The following is a 6477-nucleotide window of genomic DNA, read 5'->3' as shown; positions in this document are numbered from 1 at the left end:
TTAGTGACTATTCATCCTATGTCAGCTTTTACCAAAATGTACAAAAAATATTATTATGTAAGCGCATCAGACTTTCTGCAGGCTGGCAACTTTGATTAATAAAGCTACTTATAAATATAGTTCAAAAGCACAAATTTCACATTCTCTCAATTTAAAAGAGATGAACCTGGTATTAAAACCCCAATGGCCCTGAATAGGAGACCTCTTTAAATAAAAAATTCACCAGCTAATATAGGTCAAAAACTAGTTTCCTCAGGCAATGAAACATTTATAGCATTTCTCTCCTGTACAAATTCTTGAGTGTTGAAAAAGGTGATAATTCTGGCTGAAGACTTTCCCACATTCATTACTTTTATAAGGTTTCTCTCCAGTATGAAACTGAATTACATCATGGGAAAGTTAGTTTCATGACTCCTTTGGGATAGCTGTAGTCTTGAATATGGAAAATCAATTAATCTATTGCTTTAAGAATAATGGTCAAGAAATAACATATGAAAGTTCTTTGTGAACACTGAAGGGTTATACAAACATAAGATATTACTATATAGAACATTACCTTAGAATGTGAATTCAAGGAAAGAATCATGCCTTATTATTATTATCATTATTGGTATCAGCTTCAGTGCCTGGCAAAATATAGAAATTCTAAATGCTTTTGAATGAACAAATAAACATTGGAAGTAGCAAGGTGGCAACTGCAGCTTAAAGAATGTTTAGGAATAAAAATTAAAACTAAGGAAGTATTTATGTCCTACAGTCTTAGCCACTGAAACTAGCTTGGGGGATTGGGTCGGATAAAGCCTGACCCAGAGACTAGGAAGCCCTACAGGTTGGAAAAGAGAGTCCAAAGAGCTGGCACAATCAGAGATCCTTAAGAGATCCAGCAGGAGGTTGTGGGGCTGCAGTCAGGCAACCTGAGTTTAGAGGAAGTTACCCTATCTCTAAAATGAGTAGGAGGGTGAAACTGAATCCAGTCCCAAAAGAACTAACAGTCCGCAAGCCAACACAGGGACCCAAGCACAGAGGCACTAGAAGTGAAACCAGTTGGAATGACAACACATGTTGTTGTTGTTCAGTCACTCAATCGTGTCTGACTCTTTGCAACCCCATGGACTACAGCACAACAGGCTTCCCTGTCCTTCACCATCTATCAGAGTTTGCTTAAGCTCATGTCCATTGAGTCAATGATGCCATCCAACCATCTCATCCTCTGTTGCCCCTTTCTCCTCCTGCCTTCAATCTGTCCCAGCATCAGGGTCTTTTCCAAAGAGTCAGGTTCTTCACATCAAGTAGCCAAAGTATTGGAGCTTCAGCTTCAGCATCAGTCCTTCCAATAAATATTCTCATCTGATTTCCTTTAGGATTGACTTGTTAGATCTCCTTGCTGTCCAAGAGACTATCAAGAGTCTTCTCCAGCACCACAGTTCAAAAGCAGTGCTCAGCCTTCTTATGGTTCAACTGTCATATCCATACATGACTACTGGAAAAATCATTGTTTTGACTATATGGACCTTTGTAGGCAAAGTGATGTCTCTGCTTTTTAATATGCTGTCTAGCTTTGTCATAGCTTTTCCTCTAAGGAGCAAGTGTCTTTTAATTTCATGGCTGCAGTCACCATCTGCAGTGATTTTGGAGCCCAAGAAAATAAAGTCTGTCACTGTTTCCATTTTTTCCCCATGTATTTGCCATGGAGTGATGGGACCAGATGCTAATTTCTTGTTTTTTTTTTTTTTTTAAGACAACATAATGGGGCTGATTTAACACAAACCTGTTACATGAATTATAGGGTAGAGGTTTATTATGAATGTGTCCCTGACCTAGAAGAGCCAGAAATCACAGCAACCAAGAATTGTTCATTCATAGTGAGAAAGCCATGAGATCCTCACTGAAACCCTGGGGGATATCAAGGACCCATGTTGGGAAAGCAAAAACAACTTGTCTGGTCCCTGGTTTTCCAATTTATGGATCTAATCCGAAGGATCAGTGTCATCCAGAAAATGGGAAACAGAGTGTGAATCTCTAACTTCTATTGTATTATTAAAAAGTATTAAGTAAAGGACCAGTAGGTTCTTTACCTCTTATTCATGTGTTACTCAAAATGCCTGATATTTCTGGAATTCCAAGTCTCAGCAATCACATTCAAATGCCACACCTTTTCCTAACACCACATATAAAGCAGTGATACCTTGTTTTTTTTTTTTTAATTGAAACTAACACTTGGCCTCCTAAAACAACTGAACTCATGCATTACCATGAAGGGACTATTTTTAAAATGACTTTCCCATGTTATCTGATTTATGACACATAGAAAAGAAAGCCATTCTCTGAGCCAGTTGGGAAAGGGATTATGTATGGCATGTGTAGCAACTGTTCCTCTTTGCCTGTTTTGTGCAGGCATCCAATAGAGGAGCAGCTGCATCATTTGTCATCTGGTATTGTACAAGAAAGGGATTTGTCTGGGAACCATGACACAGATTAGACATTTCTCACTTTGGAAATGACTTTCTTGCTTTGGCTTTGATGTATGCGTTGATAAATGATTTTGGATTGCCTCAGGATTTCCCTGCTGATGGGAGACCATTGCTTGTCGACAACATTCATGTCACTGACATGAATGGCAATGTCCACGCCAATGCCTTTGTGCTCCGCGGCGGTCATGGAGACTGCCTGCCTGCCAGGTGAACATGTGACTGGTCACACTTGCAATGCCAGTGCACACTTAGCCTCTGCAGAGTTCTGTCTCCTGGAATACTTCCATTTCTAAGTGTTCATCAGAATTTAATTGCTAGCAAGCACTTCCTCCTGAAATCTGCCACTACTAGCTCACTGTAAGCATACAGGGAGCCCCAGCATCATCTGGAAGGCCACTCTACCTAAAATAGTTGCAAACTTTTCACATGAGCATTCGTAGTAAGAGAAAAAAGTGCATGGTGGCCAAGTTGCGAGTGGGATGGTGAAGCCAGCCTCTAGCTCTTGGCAAACACAACAAAAGCAGCAGGTCTCTTTGTGATAGCAGCGTGGCAGGGAATGCATGACTCCTCTCCCATTAGAAGCAAACGTTTAGTGCCATCATTGTAGAAATCTTCTCATCTGTCAAGTGACAAAATTCTGGTGGGAGAATGACAGCATCCTTTCCTGACATATTAGGAATTGCCTGCAGCACACAGGACGGGCTGTCTTTTAGCTTATTTCTTATATTTCTTATATTCAGCTAGGCTGTCCATGGATTTCCTCCTGAACATACCTGACATTCTCTCATTTCCTAACACCTGCCAAACGAAATGTTTGCCCCATCCCACCTACAACCTCCACCTTTCTCAGCTCTATCAGCCCTGGGGCTTGAGTCTCCACCGTCCCCAGCTCCCTCTGAATTCCACAACTCAAAGTGTTTGCTTCCCTCCATAAATACCTCAAGCTCTCAGCATCTGGCACCTCCCTTGTAGAGATGAGAGTGGCCATTGTTCACATGAACAACTAGCTACCAAGAGACTGAGCCTGGGGAAGTGAAAACCATAATGCTTTACGAATGAGGCAGTCTGAGCTTTCATCCCAGTTCAGCCACATATGTGACCTCAGACAATTCACCTAAAATCACCATGCTCCCGTTTGCCCATCTTGAAAATAAGATGTTGGTACTAGATAATCTTCTTTTCCCTGTCTTACTTCAGTAAGCCATGAATTAGGTTTATTAAATAACAGAATGAACACATTCTTTTATTGTTGTGACTACAACACTTAATATTTAGTATCAATCATTTACACAGAAAGAGCTTTAAAATGGCACTTACTATGCGGCAGGTATTATTCCCATTCAGTTATATCTTCCAATATTCCCATACCCTCTTCTCGTATTACATAAATGTGGTATCACATAAATGTGGATGTATTAAAGAGATAAAATAGCATTGTACTAATGGGGACTATTCTGCAAGAGTGAGTTTTGAAATGAAGTCTAAGAGGGTAAGACACAGTTTATCAGAGAGGACTGGGAGATGTAATATAGGCAAAGGAAGAAATGAGTCCATTATGTGCTATAGGCAGACAGCACAGAGATTGACACAGTGAGTATTGACAGCAAAGGCAGGGGACATTGACAAAAAGCTCTAAACGTCAGGCTGTGGCACTTAGGCACGATGGGTCAAACAACACAGACCTCCTTGAACAAGGATAGCCAAACTGCTCTGTCTCCCCTCCTCCACTTTTATTGTTTTTTTTTTTTTTTTTTACATATAACATCTGTAAGTTTAAGGTGTACAACGTGATTTGACATATGGATCTACCGTGAAATGGTTGCCACAATAAGGTCAGTAACACCTCCAACTCCTCACATAATTGCCATTTTTTGGCAGTAATAACATTTATGATCTACTCTCCTAACAACTTTCAAGTATATAATACAGTGTTGTTAACTATAGTCACCATGCTGTGCATGAACTTACTCATCTTAAAACTCACATCTTAGAACTCATCTCAGAACTCACTCATTTTATAGCGGGAAACTTGAGGCCTTTGATCAACCCTAGCTCCGAGCCCCTGGGAACTACCATTCTACTTTCTATTTCCATGAGTCTACATAAACTGTATCTTAAGAATGAGAAATCCCTGCAGCATGATAGTGTATCAGTTGGAGTGGCCGGGACTCAGGAGGAACCCATACTCCTCCTTTAGTTCACTGCTGGACCATCAACACCTAGACCTGTTCTTGGCTCAGGTAATGGACTGCACTGCTCATGTGCCCCGTGGCCTGGATTCCTCCTCCCCCTTTGGGACAGAGTTGGTGGCTGAGTCTCATGCCTAGGATTGATAGCCCTGACTGAAGACAGCTGAGTGACCCAAGGTTTTGTCCGCTTTCCAGATGTATGAAATCCAAGCCCTCTTGCCTCAAGGTGTGACAACTCCAGGATCATCCAACTCCAGCTTCCTGTGGACTGACTAGAGTTTTGCTGTGAGCCCATCACAGTTCAATCCCTCCCTCTGTCCAGTCTTACCTCCTCCCCTGCCCCCAGGTGTTGATCCCAAAGTCTCCTATCACTAAATTCTCCATTTGAAAGTCTGTTTCACAGGGAACCTGACCTAAGACAATAATGGATGAGTAAATAAATAGATTTAAAAATACTCATTGAGAACCTTCCATATGCCTGACACTGTCCTAGTGTGACTAAGCAGGACTCTGTGGGGCCTTCCTGGGACAGACCCATCCCCATATTCTCTGCTTTAGCTCCTCTCTGAAGTACCTAGATAATAGTATCTGATGCACCTTTCCGGAGTTGTTTTATAGGTGCTGAAACCACCACCAAATGGAAGAAACTGACTACTTGGTGATCATGAGCACACAGTTCCCAGACCTACTGGAGTCTAAAGACTGATAATGTTACATCTGTGACACTGCCCGTTGCCTCACCATCAACCAGTCACAGAACTGTAGAGGAGCTGGTCACATAGCCTGGTACTCCCCTCCCTCACCTTGCCTTTAAAAAAGCTCTGCTGTAACTTGCCCAGGAGTTCAGGGGTTTTGAGCACTAGCCGCCCTGGACTCCTTGCTTGGCGCCCTGCAATAAACGCTGCACCTTCCTTCACCACGATCTGCTGTCAGTAGATGGGCTTTACCGTGCATGAGTGAGTGGACCCAAGTTTGATTCAGTAACATGAGGTGCTGAGGACAGAGATGTGAACAAGACAAACAACATCTCTAGTCAGATGCTTTCATTCTAAAGATGGAACATGGCCAAATATAATTTCAGATAGTGATGAGAGCAAGGAATGAAGAAAACTGATGTGACAGGGACTGAAGTTACAGGGACTTCTTCGAGTGGCCTGAAACCATCTTACTGATTGTTATTTGGGATGAAACGTGTGGGTGCTCAGTCATTGTTGTGTCCAACTCTTTGCAACCCCATGGACTGTAGTCCACCAGGCTCCTCTGTCTGTGGGATTTTTCAGACAAGACTACTAGAGTGGGTTGCCATTTCCTACTCCAGGGGATCTCCCCGAACCAGCAATGAAATCTTCATCTCCTGTATTGCCTGCATTGGCCGGCAGATTCTTTACCACTGTACCACCTGGGAAGCCCTGGGATGAAACTCGGATAATAACAAAGAGCCAGACATGTAAACATGTAGTGAGAGCATTTCAGGTAGAAGTCACAGCTAGTACAAAGGTCCTAAGGCAAGAATGAGCTTGGCCCAGCTGAGGTATATGAAGGTCAGTATGCCTGGAGCAGAAGAGGGACAGGACAATGTCAGAAAGGCAGGCTGGAAATCGATCATATAGGGTGTTATATAACCTAGTAGGAATTTTGCATAAAGTACTGGGCACAATTTCATTACACAATTGGACTTTTAGTTCAAGGTTTTATCATTGTCACCTTTCTCAGTTTGCAGTTCTTTAGTTCTTCCTTATTTCTACTTCAGAGAGATTTTTTTTTTCTTTCCTTTAGGGCTTTCATTCTTTATAAAAGCAAAAAAAGAGTGGGGGGAG

At 42.0% G+C, this 6477-nt stretch overlaps 1 long non-coding RNA gene across 1 annotated transcript; it reads left to right on the top strand.

Annotated features, from left to right (window-relative positions):
- The first annotated feature begins 4553 nt into the window (after positions 1 to 4553).
- Positions 4554 to 5578, top strand: LOC139030930 (uncharacterized). The gene is made up of 2 exons (XR_011483369.1): positions 4554 to 4711; positions 4856 to 5578. It is a non-coding gene; the product is annotated as an uncharacterized lncRNA (long non-coding RNA).
- Positions 5579 to 6477: the final 899 nt, after the last annotated feature.

The sequence above is a fragment of the Odocoileus virginianus genome, chromosome 24, assembly GCF_023699985.2.
Source record: "Odocoileus virginianus isolate 20LAN1187 ecotype Illinois chromosome 24, Ovbor_1.2, whole genome shotgun sequence".
Classification (NCBI taxonomy): Eukaryota; Metazoa; Chordata; class Mammalia; order Artiodactyla; family Cervidae; genus Odocoileus; species Odocoileus virginianus.
Note: the sequence above shows the minus strand (reverse complement) of the source record. Positions and strands in the feature narration are given on the sequence as shown.